The following is a 16,253-nucleotide window of genomic DNA, read 5'->3' on the forward strand; positions in this document are numbered from 1 at the left end:
GAAGTTTAAAGCTGGATTTGGATAAAAAAAGATTTCCCAAGCTTTAAACATCCCAAGGAGCACTGTGCAAGCGATAATATTGAAATGGAAGGAGTATCAGACCACTGCAAATCTACGAAGACCTGGCCGTCCCTCTAAACTTTCAGCTCATACAAGGAGAAGACTGATCAGAGATGCAGCCAAGAGGCCCATGATCACTCTGGATGAACTGCAGAGATCTACAGCTGAGGTGGGAGACTCTGTCCATAGGACAACAATCAGTCGTATACTGCACAAATCTGGCCTTTATGGAAAAGTGGCAAGATGAAAGCCATTTCTTAAAGATATCCATAAAAAGTGTCGTTTAAAGTTTGCCACAAGCCACCTGGGAGACTGTAACGCTCCTGCGTTTTTGTTATAGGCTGGATTTGCAGCTGCAAAATCTCCACTCAGTAGTCATGTAGAGATGTGTTGAATACCAGATCGAACTCTCCAGGACTCATCACCGTGGGCCTGTCAGCTTCAACATACAGATATATACACACTCAATGAGATGTTCCTGGAGTGATAGGATGTATATGATAGTATGAAGGTGATGTGCTGAAGGGACAGGTGTGAACAGTGACAAGGATGGTAAGCACTTGATAGGTTTGTACAGGAGAGTTCAAGATGGTATTTAGGAATGCAGATAGGTTAGTATCGAGTATGCTTAACAGGTGGTGAGGACAGCAGATGACAAATACAGGATAGACTAACCCAGTGCAAGGATAGATAGTAGTAGACAGGAGAGCTAGCAATCTATGCAGCAGTGCAGATGATAGATGGTAGTAGACAGGAGAGCTAGCAATCTATGCAGCAGTGCAGATGATAGATGGTAGTAGTCTCAAGAGCTAGCAATCTATGTAACAGTGCAGATGATAGGATAGTATGGATAGGTAGTAACAGTCCTTAATGCAATAGTAGTAGTGTAAGTTATGGAGGTTTCCCCTGCGGGGTACTTATCACTATAGTATAGTAGTAGAAGGGTCCGGTGATGAGGAAGTGATCCAGTAGCGAGATACAGGGATCAGTAGCGAGGTTCGGGTCTGAGGAAGTGATCCTGGTAGCGGGATACAGGGATCTGTAGCGAGGTTCCACAGCGAGACACGCTTGTAAGCATAGATGCAAGGCAGGTTGAACGAACATGTGAGTGAGAACGCCGGCGGTTGAAATAGCCGCTCCGCGGCGCTCAGTGATGACAGCATCGGTCTTAAAGGTGTATGCGCACCTACCAGAAGAGAATGGTGGGACGCATACACAGAATGGAAAGTGGAATAAGGGTACCAGAGGTACCAGAACATTACAGTACCCCCCCCCCCTTAAGGCCGGCTCCGGAAGGCCTCTAAAACTGGTTTTTCCGGGTATTTCGAGTGAAAATTGCGAATCAGTCTAGGGGCATGTATATCAGAGGTATCCAGCCAGGTGTCGTCTTGGGGCCCATAGTTCTTCCATCGTACTATATATTGGAGTCTTCTTCTGTGGATACGAGAATCCAGAATCTCCTTTATCTCATATTCTTCTCCGCCTTCAACTTGTACAGGAGGTGGAGGTGGGATGGTAGGCCTTATTCCTTGGTTAGGAACATGTGGCTTCAATAGCGACACATGGAAGATGGGATGGATCTTGAGATCTGCCGGTAAGGTGAGCTGTACTGCAGCTTTTCCAATTAGTTTCCTGATTGGGAAGGGTCCCAAGAATAAAGGCCCAAGCTTTTTGCTAGGGATCTTTAATCTTAAATTTTTTGTTGATAGCCAAACAAGGTCCCCAATAACATACTGAGGAGAAGGTCTTCTACGAAGGTCGTAGTACCTTTTTTGTTGACTATGAGCGTGTGATATGGTAGTATTGAGTAAACCCAAAGAGTCTTTTATTTGGGTAAGGTAATCCGAGGCTACTGGGTTACTCGATGGCAGGATGCGTGGTGGAAGAAGAGTGGGATGAAACCCATAGTTCAAGTAGAACGGACTTTGCTTCATAGTACTGTGGGTTGCGTTGTTGTAAGCAAATTCCGCTAGAGGAAGGAGATCCACCCAATCATCCTGCAGGTATCATGTGTAGCAGCGTAGATATTGCTCAATGCACTGGTTGACTCTTTCAGTCTGTCCGTTGGTCTGAGGATGGTAGGGAGAAGTGAGCTTTCGCTCAATGCGTAAAATTTGACAAAGTGCTTGCCAAAATTTAGAGATAAATTGTGAACCACGGTCGGACAAAAGAGTCTTTGGAATTCCATGCAACTTGAACACATGTTTCATCAGTAGTTCCGCTGTTTGTTTGGATGAAGGTAGTCTACGGATAGCGATGAAATGTGCCATCTTTGTCAAGTGGTCCACTGACACTAGGATGGTATTAAATCCTTTGGAAGGTTGTAGTTCTACTATGAAATCTAAGGACACAACTTCCCATGGAACCTGGGGTATTAGTAGACTACAAAGTAGTCCAGATGGTTTTGTAGTGTCAATTTTGGACCGTGCACAGATGTCACATGAAGAAACAAATTTTTGTACAGACGTCTTCATATTAGGCCACCAAAACTGCCTGGTGAGCAAATTAAAGGTTTTTGTCATACCCATATGTCCTGCCATGGGTACATCATGCGATAACTCCAAGATCTTGGTGCGCATAGTAGGGGGTATGTAAAGTTTGTCATTGTAATAGAGGAAGCCTTCTGCATCAGTACTTAGTTGTGGTGGAGGTGAATCCATTCCTATACTGTGCAAAATCTCTTCCTTCAAGGATCGGACAACACCAATAATGCGTTCATAGGGTATTATGGGAATGGAAGGGATTTTGGCGCAGTTATCTTCGGTTAGTCGTGATAGCACATCCGCTTTTTCATTTTTGAAAAAGCGGTATGTATGTGTGTGTATATATATAGGCGTATAGGTCACTAAGAAATTAAATCTTAAAAAGAATAATGACCATCGTACCTGCCGGTGGGAAAGAGTCTTGTTAGTCTGGAGGTATTGAAGGTTTTTATGATCTGTATATATGAGTATTGGTAACTGGGTACCTTCGAGCAGATGTCGCCAATTCTCCAGTGCCAATTTTATGGCAAGCAACTCCTTTTCACCCACTGGGTAATTCACCTCTGGGCTGCTTAGTGATTTTGAAAAGAAAGCAACTGGGTGGAGTGATGAAGTGTTTGTTGGTCGTTGGGAGAGAACTGCTCCTACTGCCATATTTGACGCATCTACCTCTAGAATATATTGGAGGGATGGGTCTGGATGGCGTAGTATGGGAGCAGAAGTGAAGCTTGATTTTAACAAGCAGAAAGCTTGATTTGCTTCTTCTGACTATTTGAATGTTTTTTTTATACTTGTCAGTTGTGTGAGAGGTCTCACAATGGCGGAAAAGTTCTTGATGAACTTCCTATAGAAGTTCGAGAATCCTAGGAATCGCTGTAGGGCCTTACGAGTTGTTGGTATAGGCCAGTCTAGAATACAGGATATCTTACTCATATCCATCTTAATTCCAGTTTTGGATATGAAGTATCCTAGAAATAATATTTCTTCTTTATGAAATAGGCATTTTTTTAATTTCACATATAGACTGTGTGAGAGCAGTCTGGACAACACAAGTGTTTTATGTGTTCAGGCATAGATCGAGAATAGATAAGTATATCGTCTAGGTATACTACAACACAAACATCAAGTAAGTCTCTAAAGATGTCGTTTATGAATCTTTGGAAAGCTGCGGGAGCATTACATAGCCCGAATGGCATCACAAGGTATTCGAATAGTCCGTATCTGGTTCTGAATGCTGTTTTCCACTCATCCCCGTCACGGATTCGGATTAGGTTGTATGCCCCTTTCAGGTCTAATTTGGTGAAATAAGTAGCCCCACGCACTTGTTCAATAAGTTCAGGGATAAGCGGCAAAGGATAGCGATCCTTTATCGTAATCGTGTTTAATTGCCTATAATCGATAATAGGCCTGAGACTGGAATCCTTATTGCGGACAAAGAAAAGTCCTGCAGAACATTACAGAGACACACCAAACATGTGGAAAAAGGTGCTCTGGTCAGATGAAACCAAAATCGAACTTTTTGGCAACAATGCAAAACGTTACGTTTGGCGTAAAAGCAACACAGCTCATCCCCTTGAACATTCCATCCCCACTGTCAAACATGGTGGTGGCAGCATCATGGTTTGGGCCTGCTTTTCTTCAGCAGGGTCAGGGAAGATGGTTCACAATTATGGGAAGATGGATGGAGCCAAATACAGGACCATTCTGGAAGAAAACCTGATGGAGTCTGCAAAAGGCCTGAGACTGGGACAGAGATTTGTCTTCCAACAAGAAAATGATCCAAAACATAAAGCAAAATCTACAATAGAATGGTTCACAAATAAACATATCCAGGTGTTAGAATGGCCAAGTCAAAATCCAGACCTGAATCCAATCGAGAATCTGTGGAAAGAACTGAAAACTGCTGTGCACAAACGCTCTCCATCCAACCTCACCGAGCTCGAGCTGTTTTGCAAGGAGGAATGGGCAAAAATTTCAGTCTCTCGATGTGCAAAACTGATAGAGACATACCCCAAGCGACTTACAGCTGTAATCGCAGCAAAAGGTGGCGCTACAAAGTATTAACTTAAGGGGGATCAATAATTTTGCTCACCCAATTTTTCAGTTTTTTATTTGTTAAAAATGTTTGAAATATCCAATAAATTTCGTTCCACTTCATGATTGTGTCCTACTTGTTGTTGATTCGTCACAAAAAATTACAGTTTTATATCTTTATGTTTGAAGCATGAAATGTGGTAAAAGGTCGCAAAGTTCAAGGGGGGCGAATACTTTCGCAAGGCACTGTAGTTGAGCGGTCTGCATTGTCTGGAGGGGCCCTCTCTACCGACAGACTTTGCTCTTTCTGCCAGGAGTTTGAAAACATTGCATTGTTTTTCAGATATAAGCCACTGAAGAGCAGTATACTCTTAGCCCTCACTATTCATCTAGCTGTATGGCGAATGTGATCCAACTTTGCCTTGTTGTGCTGTGATTCATGAGCAGTGCTATATAGGCCTCTATTGTGCAGCTGGCAGACATAAGGAACATCCTTAAAGTGCACCAACGCTTACTTTAAATGGCCTCATTGTTAGCCGGAGGAAGACTTCCTTTAGAGATTGCCCCTCCTGTCTTTCCCCCCAGTCCCTTCTTTTCTCCTTAGAAAAATATATATATTTGTCTACTGTGTTAAAGTTTATGATCAGTTTAGTGACAGTTGTGATACCCAGCCAGACTAGGCCTAGCATAGCCACTATTAGAACATACAGGCTGCATACATCCTCTGCTTTGGTTAATCTGCTTATTTCAGCTGCTTCTATTGCCTGTTCTAAGTGGCCCTGCTACTGTTTATGCTGAACGGAAACCTTACGTTTTGAGGCATAATCTCCGTTTGGTGACTCCGAATATTTTAGTATATATTTTTTTTATTTTTATGGGTAGTTTGTTTGATTTTGTGTGGGTATAAATTATTCCTATACTGTATATATCCACTGCTCAAAAAAATGAAAGGAACACTTTGAAAACACATCAGATCTCAATGGGGAAAAATCTCATGCTGGATATCTATACTGATACGGACTGGGTAATGTGTTGGGAATGAAAGGATGTCACATCCTTTAATAAAAAGGAAAACCATCAGAGGGCTGCATTCAAAGACACCCCAAAAAGCAAAGTGAAAAAATGATGCAGCAGGTTGGTCCATTTTGCTGAACTTTCATTGCAGCAACTCCAAATGGGACTCAGTAGTTTGTATGGTCCCCACGTGCTTGTATGCATGCCTGACAACGAGACAATGAGACAACGAATGGTACCCTGAGATATTTCCTCCCAGATGTGGACCAGGGTTTACTGAGCTCCTGAACAGACTGAGGTGCAACCTGGCGGGGTCAGATATACCGAAACATAATGTCCCAGGGATGTTCTATTGGATTTAGGCCAGGTGAGTGTGGGGACCATTCAATTATCAATTCCTTCATCCTCTAGGAACTGGCTGAATACTCTCGCCACATGAGGCTGAGCATTATAGAGCACTAGGAGGAACCCATCCATATCAAGGGATTGTACCTCGCGTCTCCTTATTAAAAATTCACGATCCCCACCTCTTCTATTTTTTTTGTATCCTATCTATTTTTTTGTATCCCATCAGATGAGATACAAAAAAATAGAAGCGGTGGGGATCGTGAACTTTTATTAAGTAGATGTGAACTACAATTAATACATTCTCTTGATAGTTTACAGCCTAATGGGTTAAATTTTGAATTGGACCTTTATCTTTTTATTTGATATTTTTGTTGATATACTTATTATGATTGACATCTGATGTATATTTTGTAACTTGGTATATATATATTTTTGAATAATAGGGTAATACTTGGATGTCTCTAAAATTTGTGAGGTGACCGATCTGACTCCATCAAGCCATTTCCTTGCCAACAGAATAATGAATTCAACATGTGATAGTTTACTTGAATGTTAAGTGGTCGTTCCAATGATGTATTTTATTTAAATAGAAATGCATGTTATAATCATTAGACATGTTCCTCTGTGAGGAAGGGCGCTAGCATGAAAGCCCAAAACTGTTATCGGACATATTTTTGACATGTTTGATTCGGATTTTCTTCAATAAAAGATTTTTATATGCAGCAATCCCTCTATGAAAATGGTTTTGGATTGGATTGAAACATGTAATTATACTTGATTGCCTTACCTCTTGGTTGAGGTTTTCTTTTTTTCTTGATAACAGGTGCCCTTCTGATAGTAGAAGAATTTGCTACACCTGATGGTTTTCCATTTCACCACTATGTTTATTATATGTTAAATGTTTTGTGGTCTATTATTGATTTATTGGTTAATTGTTTCCAGGTGATACAATAGATATATATGTCCTGCCTTGTGCTTTCACATTTAAAATCTATTTAGCCCGAAACTGTTAACTTTGAATACTATGTAACTTTTTTAGATTTTCAAACAAAGAAAAAAAATTTCTTCAGCAACCTCTTCCTTTTTCTCTATATATGGCCTGCGGGAGGGCCTGATTGCTTTGCACTTACTCGAATCACTATATTAAGCACATTGTGAGGTCAGGCACCAATGTTAGACGAGAAGGCCTGGCTCTCAGTCTCCACTTCAATTCACCCCACAGGTGTTCTAACGGGTTGAGGTCAGGACTCTGTGCAGGCCAGTCAAGTTGCTCCACCCCAAACTCACTCATCCATGTCTTTATGGACATTGTTTTGTGCACTGGCCCGAATCATTTAGTGAAGGGGGGGATTATGGTGTGTTTTTTTTTTTTCAGGGGTTGGGTTTGGCCCCTTAGTTCCAGTGAAGGGAATTCTTAAGGTGTCAGCATACTAAGACATTTTGGACGATTTCATTCTCCCAACTTTGTGGTAACAGTTTGGGGATGTCCCCTTCCTGTTTCAACATAACTGCACACCAGTGCACAAAGCAAGGTCCATAAAAATGTGGATGAGCAAGTTTGGGGTGGAGAAACTTGACTGGCCTGCACAGAATCCTGACCTCAACCCGATAGAACACCTTTGGGATGAATTAGGGCTGAGACTGTTAGCAAGGCCTTCTTGTCCACATCATTAAAAAAAACAACAAATAACACAGCGCAAAAAAGTGAAACAAAACTCTCTCTAAATGTGTATAAATCATAGATGAATGTAAGTGAACTAAATTAAATATTTTTTGCAAAGAAATTTGTTAAAATAATCCTATTGATTGAAAATCCAAACCAGCAAGTGTCCAGTGAAAGAATATTAATTGTGCTTAGTGCTCTCTTCTTAAACAGAAATTGTGCCAATCGGTGCTTCCTCATGCAATCCATGATGGTTCACACCCACTTGTGAATGCACTTACCAGACTGTATGGACCCCTTAGCAGTACTGCATGTAGGTCAATAAAGCTTAGGCCTGGTAAGGTAAAGCACTTTTTCTCCTTGGTGGTCCCGCAGGGACGACAAGATATTAGAAATGATATTGATCCTCCATGGACATCACTCAGGGCAAAGGAAGGAAAAACAGAGAATCTCCATAGCGTAATACGTTTAAATACTTTCATGAAAAATTGCAGAGTAGCACTTACAGTGTGACAGGCAAATTCTCCATTGTGATAATAGACATCAGGAAATGCTGTATGCTCCAAACCTCCGGGTATTTTTCTAGGAATATTTCTGCAATATTTAATTTAGTTGACTTGCATTCATCTAGGATTTATAGATATTAGAGCAGTGACGGATCCAGGGGGGTGGGGGGGTGGGGGGGTGTCTATCGAGGCAATTGACAACCCCCCCCCCCCCCCCCGAGAAGATAGTACCAGATTTAAGTTTACAGAGGCATTATCTAAATGCAGCTGCAGGTACTTTATTTCTGCTTCCCAGGCTCCCAGGAGACATAAAATATAATCCCTGAGCCCCATCAGTTCATTTAGAGGGGCCCAGGATGCTGTTTCATATAGAGATTTTTATTTTTTTTTTAATTCCCTGCTCAGGTGGATTAATACCACCAGGAGCCGCATTTTGCGACAATAAAATGAAGGTTTCGGCCAGGCGGAGTGATATCAGTCAGCAGCCTCATCACTGCCTGACTCCTGCAGCCAATGGGTGGAGAGAGGAGAGGGCGGGCTCAGGCTGAGGGGAATTAGTTGGAGACAAAGCAGCGTGTGTCTGTGTGTGTGAACACACTGAGAGGGACAGGTCTCCACAGCAGGCTGGAGCAGTGAGGAAAACATCTAGACTGCAATGAATTCATTTGTCTCCAAAAAGGTACAGTAACACACCCATCCCCCTTCACCTATGCCATGTCCTTGCTGCTGGCCAGCCACCATGAGGAATTAGACAGCAGCTAAATGCTTTCATTATCATCATTATAATCACACAGTACAGATGCATTGAGCCACAGCACTTGCATTGTGTGATAATGATGATATAGAATGACAGTGAAAATAATCTTTCTGCCTCCTTTACACAGGGTGTGCTGCAGACATGAGTCTAACATGCTGGGTTGTCATTTACTGGCTTTAGGATGCATAAAGTGTTGCATATATCCCTGTGCCGGCATCCCATTTATTTCTACTGAGAGACACAGCCACTGTGTCCCAATATGTCATGCTTCTGGGTTTGCATCCAGGGTGCTTTCATGGACCTGCACCAGCATGTCATATCAGGACACTGCAGCCATGTGTCAGAATACAAATAAATGGCATGCCGGCATGGGGGTGCATGGAACACTTTAAAACAGTGTCACTGTTTTAACCACTTGCCGACCAGCCGCCAGTTATATGGCGGCAGGTTCTCGCAAATCGCCGTACCTGTACGGCGGTGTGCGGGAGCGATCCTGGGGGCGCGCGCACCCACTTTCCAGAGGGGAAGCCGAGGCGCAGGGCCAGCAGCCACGATTGGCGCCGGGCACCCGCAATCGCTCCCTGTGAAGAGAGAATGACGGTCTGCAGTTGTAAACGCAGCAGACCGTTGTTGTCTCAGGAATCACTGCAGAGCTCCTGTGTTCCTCCTATTTAGGAACACAGGTCTCTGTGTTGATATTACAAGCCCACCCCCCCCCCCAGTTGAAAGTACCCCCCAGGCTCACACTTAACCCTTTGATCGCCCCTGGGTTAACGCCTTCCCTGCCAGTGTCATTATTACAGTAACAGTGAATATTTTTAGCACTGATTGCTGTAGTAATGTCACTGGTACCCCCAAAAGTGTCAAAAATGTCAGTTAGGGGTCCGATCTGTCTGCTGCAATGTCGCAGTCCTGCTAAAAATTGCTGATTGCCGCCATTACTAGTAAAAAAATAAAAATGACAGTGCCCCTCCCGAGATTAGACTCTGGATCCGCCCCTGCATTAGAGAGAGTTTTGTTTCACTATTTTGCACTGTGTTATTTGTTGTTTTTTATAGTGATCACAAGGTGATGAACAGCTGCAAATAAGTTATTTATATTCCCATAGCGCAGGGAAGACGTTTTTCGTCCACATCATTGCTTACATAAAGAAAAAGATAAAAAATCACTGTGTCATCACCTCAGCTGGAGATATAGAGGAGAGTGTCCTATGGGGCAGTGATGGCGAACCTTGGCACCCTAGATGTTTTGGAATTACATTTCCCATGATGCTCCAATACACTGCAGAATGCATGAGCATCATGGGAAATGTAGTTCCAAAACATCTGGAGTGCCAAGGTTTGCCATCACTGCTATAGGGAATCAAATACCTCAAACTTCATCTCATGCACCATCGCCCCATACAAAGTCAAATCACCCCCATACAATTAATACAGGGAGTAGATGGTAGTGTAATCCTCTAGATATATAAGTATATATATATATATATTGTAACAGGAAGTCAGCTAAATCTGGGAATGTAGTCACAGGAAGGAGATACATTTCCAGCTGACTTAGAAAGTCCATTAATTAATTTAGGGTGTTGGCTACAGAGCTAGCCAGCAGGAAGTTGAAAGGCCTTCAGCTGTTCAGAATGAGGAGATCAAGGCCTCTATAATTTGTCCAGAGAAAATCTATTGAGTGCTGCCTCCTGTCGCCGTGTAGGCTGGGAGAGGAGGACAGACATACGTGTACCTCCCGAAGCTGGTGGGCATGGGAGAAGGACTGCTGCCGCCTGTCGCCGTGTAGGCTGGGAGAGGGGGACAGTCGGATGTGTGCCTCCCGACAAGCTGGTGAGCATGGGAGAAGACCCCCTACAGCGATGTGAAGCTAAGGAGGGTAACCACGAGTGAAGACGTCTCAAAGGTGAGAAGACAAAGTGTTCCATGTGAAGAGTGTGAAGAGTAAAGGGACCTGTTATAAATGGACATGTGCTGTGTGAAAGAAAACAAAGGGACATGTTCAATGGACAATGTTTGTGCTGTGTGAAAAGCAAACAAATGGACATTTGAGTGTCTGCTGTAGGATCAGCAGTGTCGGCCCAACAGTAGGTTGGAAAGACTTCTTAGGTAGGTTCCAGTTGTGAGAAGGTAGCCGCCCACAGAGGCAAGGATTTATTTTGTTTTATTTTATTTTGGATGTTTTGCTGCATGCACTTGTTTGAAGAATAAACCTGTTGTTTGCAAGCACTTTTGGGCTATCTCTCTGTGAAAACGCACCCCCAAAGGGGTCATCCACGCCTACCACCGAGCTAATCCCTCACATATGGTGGAGGTATGCAGTGGGCATAAGCAGAGATCCCTGCAAGGAAGTGCAAATGTTTGATGAACTTTATCTGGTGCATGAGATTGCACAATCTATGTGTGCAGGAGAGAAGATCCTGACAGAAAAAAAAAAAAAAAAAGTGTTTTAAAGAGACAGCGGTCTCAAAATTATTTGATGAACTTTGTTGTGTCTGGTGCAAGTGACTGCACAAACTGTGTGTGCAGGAAAAGAGATCTTGCAAGAGAGAGAAAAACTACATGTGTTAAAGAGACAGTGGTCTGAAAATTTTTTGCTGGACTGTGAAAAATTTGTGGAGTTATTGAAGATGGGGCGATCCAAACGCCTGAAAAATGCAAAGATAGATGAAATGAGAGACCGGATTCTATGGATGGAGGGGATGTTGCCGTCTGAACCAGCCCCATCCATGCCTGAACGGAATCGGCTAAAGAGAAAAGTTGTTGTTCCTAGCAACACTGGGGCAAATGAAACTGCTTTGGAGACGCAGGGTTCTCAGATGAAAAGTAAACCCAAAATGGGGGAGATGCTGAAACAACGGAGCTTTGCAGCTCAACAAAAGGATCACCAAGAGAGCATGGCAGGCTGGAAACAGAGACGCCAGCAGCCAATGGAGGCCATCGGTTTGGAGGAAACCGAGTATGTGTGCAGGGCTGAGTTGGATGCCTTGCAACGGAAAATGGAAGAAAAGGAACAAGCCTTGGAATTGCTTAAAATGGAGCATAGAAACTTGCAGGAAATGAATGAACTACTCAAGTCTCATGTGTTACAGTGGGAAGAATCCACTGCTCTTCTTTTGGTCGAGTTGCAAAAACGCAGAGAGACTATAATGGAGAAAGATACCATCCTCATGGAAAAGGAAAGTGAAATTCAGACTTTGCAGAAGCAAAGTATGGCTGATATGTTGGAGTTGCGTAATCAGCTGGAAAAAAGTCTTCAGTCTTTGGGAGCTACAAAAATAGACCTGCAGGAGTCGCAGGAACAGAATGTCGCTCTGAAAACGACATTGTCTCTCAGCGACAACGAGAAAAGTGAAAGAGAGGCTAAATTACTGAGTACTGTGTATGAGCTCACTACTTTGAGCAATGTGGTAAATGAATGGCGTGCGGACTGTGAAAGTTGGAAAGGGGAAGCCCAACGTGTCCAGCAGCAGTTAAAGGAGAAAGAAGCCTGTGTGGCAGAATTACATTCTTATTCCCAGATGCTAGCCAATGAGGTGAAGGCTCTTATGCAGGGAAAAGGAGATTGTGAACATAAGAGGGAAAAAGTAGAGGCACAGCTTCTGGAATCGCAAGTCAAGGTGTCAGAAGGTGACCGATTGTGTGCTAAGCTGTCAGAGAAGGCAAACCGACTGCAGGTTGAGTTGGACAATGTTACAAATCAGCTTTCTCAAGCAGACAGCAAATCTAGAGAAATTGCGGAAGATTTTTCTATCTTGGAATCGCAGCTGCAAGACACGCAGGAACTCTTACAGGAAGAGAGGTGTCAAAGGCTGAGTTTTAGCACAAAGCTCAAACAAATGGAAGATGAGAAAAATGGCTTCCTGGAACAATTAAAAGAGGAGGCGGAAGCAAAGAAAAACCTATCAGAGCAAGTCGCAACATTGCAAGCTCAGATAGCGGATATGAAAAAACGCATGGAAGAAAGCGTTGGTTCATTACAGTGTGTTGAAGATGTGAAAAAGAAGTTTGATCAGATGCTTGGTGAAGAGAAGACTGTGTCTGCAAAATATGCAGAAGAACGCGACCGTGCAAAAACGGAGGCGCGTGATAACGAGAGCAAAGCCCTGTTCTTGGCTCGCTCTTTGGAGGAAGTTCTAGAGTGTAAGGCTGAACTAGAAAGTGTTAACAAACAGCTGCGTACAGAAATGGAAGAATTGGTCAGCTCCAAGGATGATGTTGTGAAAAGCGTTCAGGAGCTAGAAAAGTCTAAACGAGCCTTAGAACAGCAAGTAGAAGAGATGAAGATTCCGTTGCAGGAACTGGAAGAGGAATTCCAGGCAACAGAGGATCTGTCCCAAAGAGGGGATAGTGTGCCTGATGCAGTTTTTAAAAGGATCAGTGTTTTGGGGTCTGTCCTGAGTGAGCCTCAGAAATGTGATGACACGTGGCTTGAATCACCCCTTTGGAATAAACCGTTCCTTCAAAAACTTCAAGCATTGGAAAATGTATCATTAGAACTTCAGCAAATAAAGGAGTTGTGTAAGAAATGTGATGATTTCTCAGTTCAGGCTGAAAACCTAGTGGAGAAAACTAAAGCGGAGAAAACTAAAGCAAGTGATATAAATCTGGGAGGAAAAAGCAAACGCCACCTAGTGGAGAAAACTAAGGCTGTTGGTGAAAACGTGAAGCAAATGAATTTCAAGTGCCTTTCAGAGAATATTTCTAAAATGAAACCTGTAAAAGAATGTGTTGCAGTTCCATGCTTCTTCACTGATGCAGAGAGGAGGTCTATAATGGATACCACCCAGATCGCTGGGTTCAACTGTGTTGTTGCCTTTGACCCCTATGTTGGTGGAAGGAAAGTTGATGATGTTCTGGTTGGCTTCTTCTGTGAAGAGTTTGGCAAGAAATATAAACTGAATATCAAATCAAATAGTAGGCCTTTACTGCGACTCGCTCAGGAGGGCGAAAAGTTTAAGAAGTTGATGAGTGCAAATGCTTCAGATCTGCCTATGAATATGAAATGTTTGGTGAATGATATTGATATCTCTGGGAAAAGGAACAGGGGTCACTTTGAAGAAATGTGTGACAGCCTGTTGTCTCAATTGGAAAATCCTCTGCACAGCATCTTAGAGCAAGCAAAGCTCAAGAAGGAAGATCATTCCCTTTTACAACAAAAAGTCAATGATTGTGTACAGATGTATGGAGAGGCAACTCAAGTCACAGAGGGATGTCAAGAGTCCCTACTTGGAACAAAGCTTAGTGAAGCAAAGGTTCTCAAAGTTTTGTGGAAAACATTTATGGATTGCAGAGAGAGGCGTCTTAAGAATGTTGAAGACATTAAGACTAGCCCAATTGAGTTGCCTATGGATCACGGTCCTCCATGGTGGATTGGACAGACGGTTATGAGGGACAAGCTGTCTGACATTTATGAGAAAGCTGTCAATGAAGATGACAGAAACGAGAAGGAGCAAAATGATGCCAAAAATGCAGTTGAAGAATGTGTATATGAGATGAGAGACAAACTGTGTGGCATTTATGAGAAATCCGTCAATGAAGATGACAAAACAGTTTCATCCGGAAGCTTGAGGATAATAGGAGGCTTATCAGTGAGTCAGCAGTGCTTGACACATGCGTGCCTGGAAATCTGTGTCCCAACCCTAGGGTTGAAACAAGAGGGGGGGGTATGTAACAGGAAGTCAGCTAAATCTGGGAATGTAGTCACAGGAAGGAGATACATTTCCAGCTGACTTAGAAAGTCCATTAATTAATTTAGGGTGTTGGCTACAGAGCTAGCCAGCAGGAAGTTGAAAGGCCTTCAGCTGTTCAGAATGAGGAGATCAAGGCCTCTATAATTTGTCCAGAGAAAATCTATTGAGTGCTGCCTCCTGTCGCCGTGTAGGCTGGGAGAGGAGGACAGACATACGTGTACCTCCCGAAGCTGGTGGGCATGGGAGAAGGACTGCTGCCGCCTGTCGCCGTGTAGGCTGGGAGAGGGGGACAGTCGGATGTGTGCCTCCCGACAAGCTGGTGAGCATGGGAGAAGACCCCCTACAGCGATGTGAAGCTAAGGAGGGTAACCACGAGTGAAGACGTCTCAAAGGTGAGAAGACAAAGTGTTCCATGTGAAGAGTGTGAAGAGTAAAGGGACCTGTTATAAATGGACATGTGCTGTGTGAAAGAAAACAAAGGGACATGTTCAATGGACAATGTTTGTGCTGTGTGAAAAGCAAACAAATGGACATTTGAGTGTCTGCTGTAGGATCAGCAGTGTCGGCCCAACAGTAGGTTGGAAAGACTTCTTAGGTAGGTTCCAGTTGTGAGAAGGTAGCCGCCCACAGAGGCAAGGATTTATTTTGTTTTATTTTATTTTGGATGTTTTGCTGCATGCACTTGTTTGAAGAATAAACCTGTTGTTTGCAAGCACTTTTGGGCTATCTCTCTGTGAAAACGCACCCCCAAAGGGGTCATCCACGCCTACCACCGAGCTAATCCCTCACAATATATATATATAAAGAGGACAAAAGTCCACAAAGGAATCTTCAGAGAGGATCAACTGGGCAATTATAAATAGCTTTATTAAAGTATATTTGGTAAAAATAGAACATGAAAAATTGCAAAAACCTCAGATGTAACAAAAAGTTAAAATGACAACACTGTCAAATCTAGACAAGAAAGCCGTTTCAGACACCCACACACACCACACATCCAATCCAATGGTTTAATCAAAGAGACACTAGTGCAAGTGACTGCAGTTGGAGTATAATGTGGGTTTTACCACAGTTGGCCAGTTCACGAGAGTATATAAGGGATGGATGGCTGGATCTGCTGAAACAGTGGTGCATTTGCATAGTACAGCCGTAAGTACAGGTAAAGGCTGAATGGGGTCTGTGCACCGATGTACTGAATAGTAGCCCAACTGCTAACCTGGTTGTGTAAAGCTGGACTGTGGGCGGGTGGATGGGTGCAGATAGGAGCGGTGTGCATGCAGTATCTTGCTAGGAGGTTGGTTTCATGTGGGTGAGTCATTGTCCTATGAACAGTATACACCAAGTAAGTCAGTGCGATCTCACCACTCCCCAGCTGCGGTAAAGGCTTCTAATGCCTCATGGACAGAATCCACATAAGGGTAGTCCACCAGAGCACTCTTTGTTCGTACTGCTCCGTGTGGGCAGTAACGGTCCACAGGTACATAACAGGGGTGTGGGAGTCTGCAGGGTCTGGTCTAGGAATGGACATCACAAGGGTTATGATGCCGTGCTGACATATTTTGCTCGTGAACATGAGCTTCTTCAGAGCAAATAGGGTTTCAGCTGAGGTGCATTAAATAGGATAATTAGTAGTTGCACCATTAGGTTTTCAACAGTAGGGGTCCTCGGGATGCACTTAGATAGGATAGATAGTAGT

Source organism: Pelophylax lessonae, assembly GCF_965119305.1.
Source record: "Pelophylax lessonae genome assembly, chromosome: 8".
NCBI classification, from domain to species: Eukaryota; Metazoa; Chordata; class Amphibia; order Anura; family Ranidae; genus Pelophylax; species Pelophylax lessonae.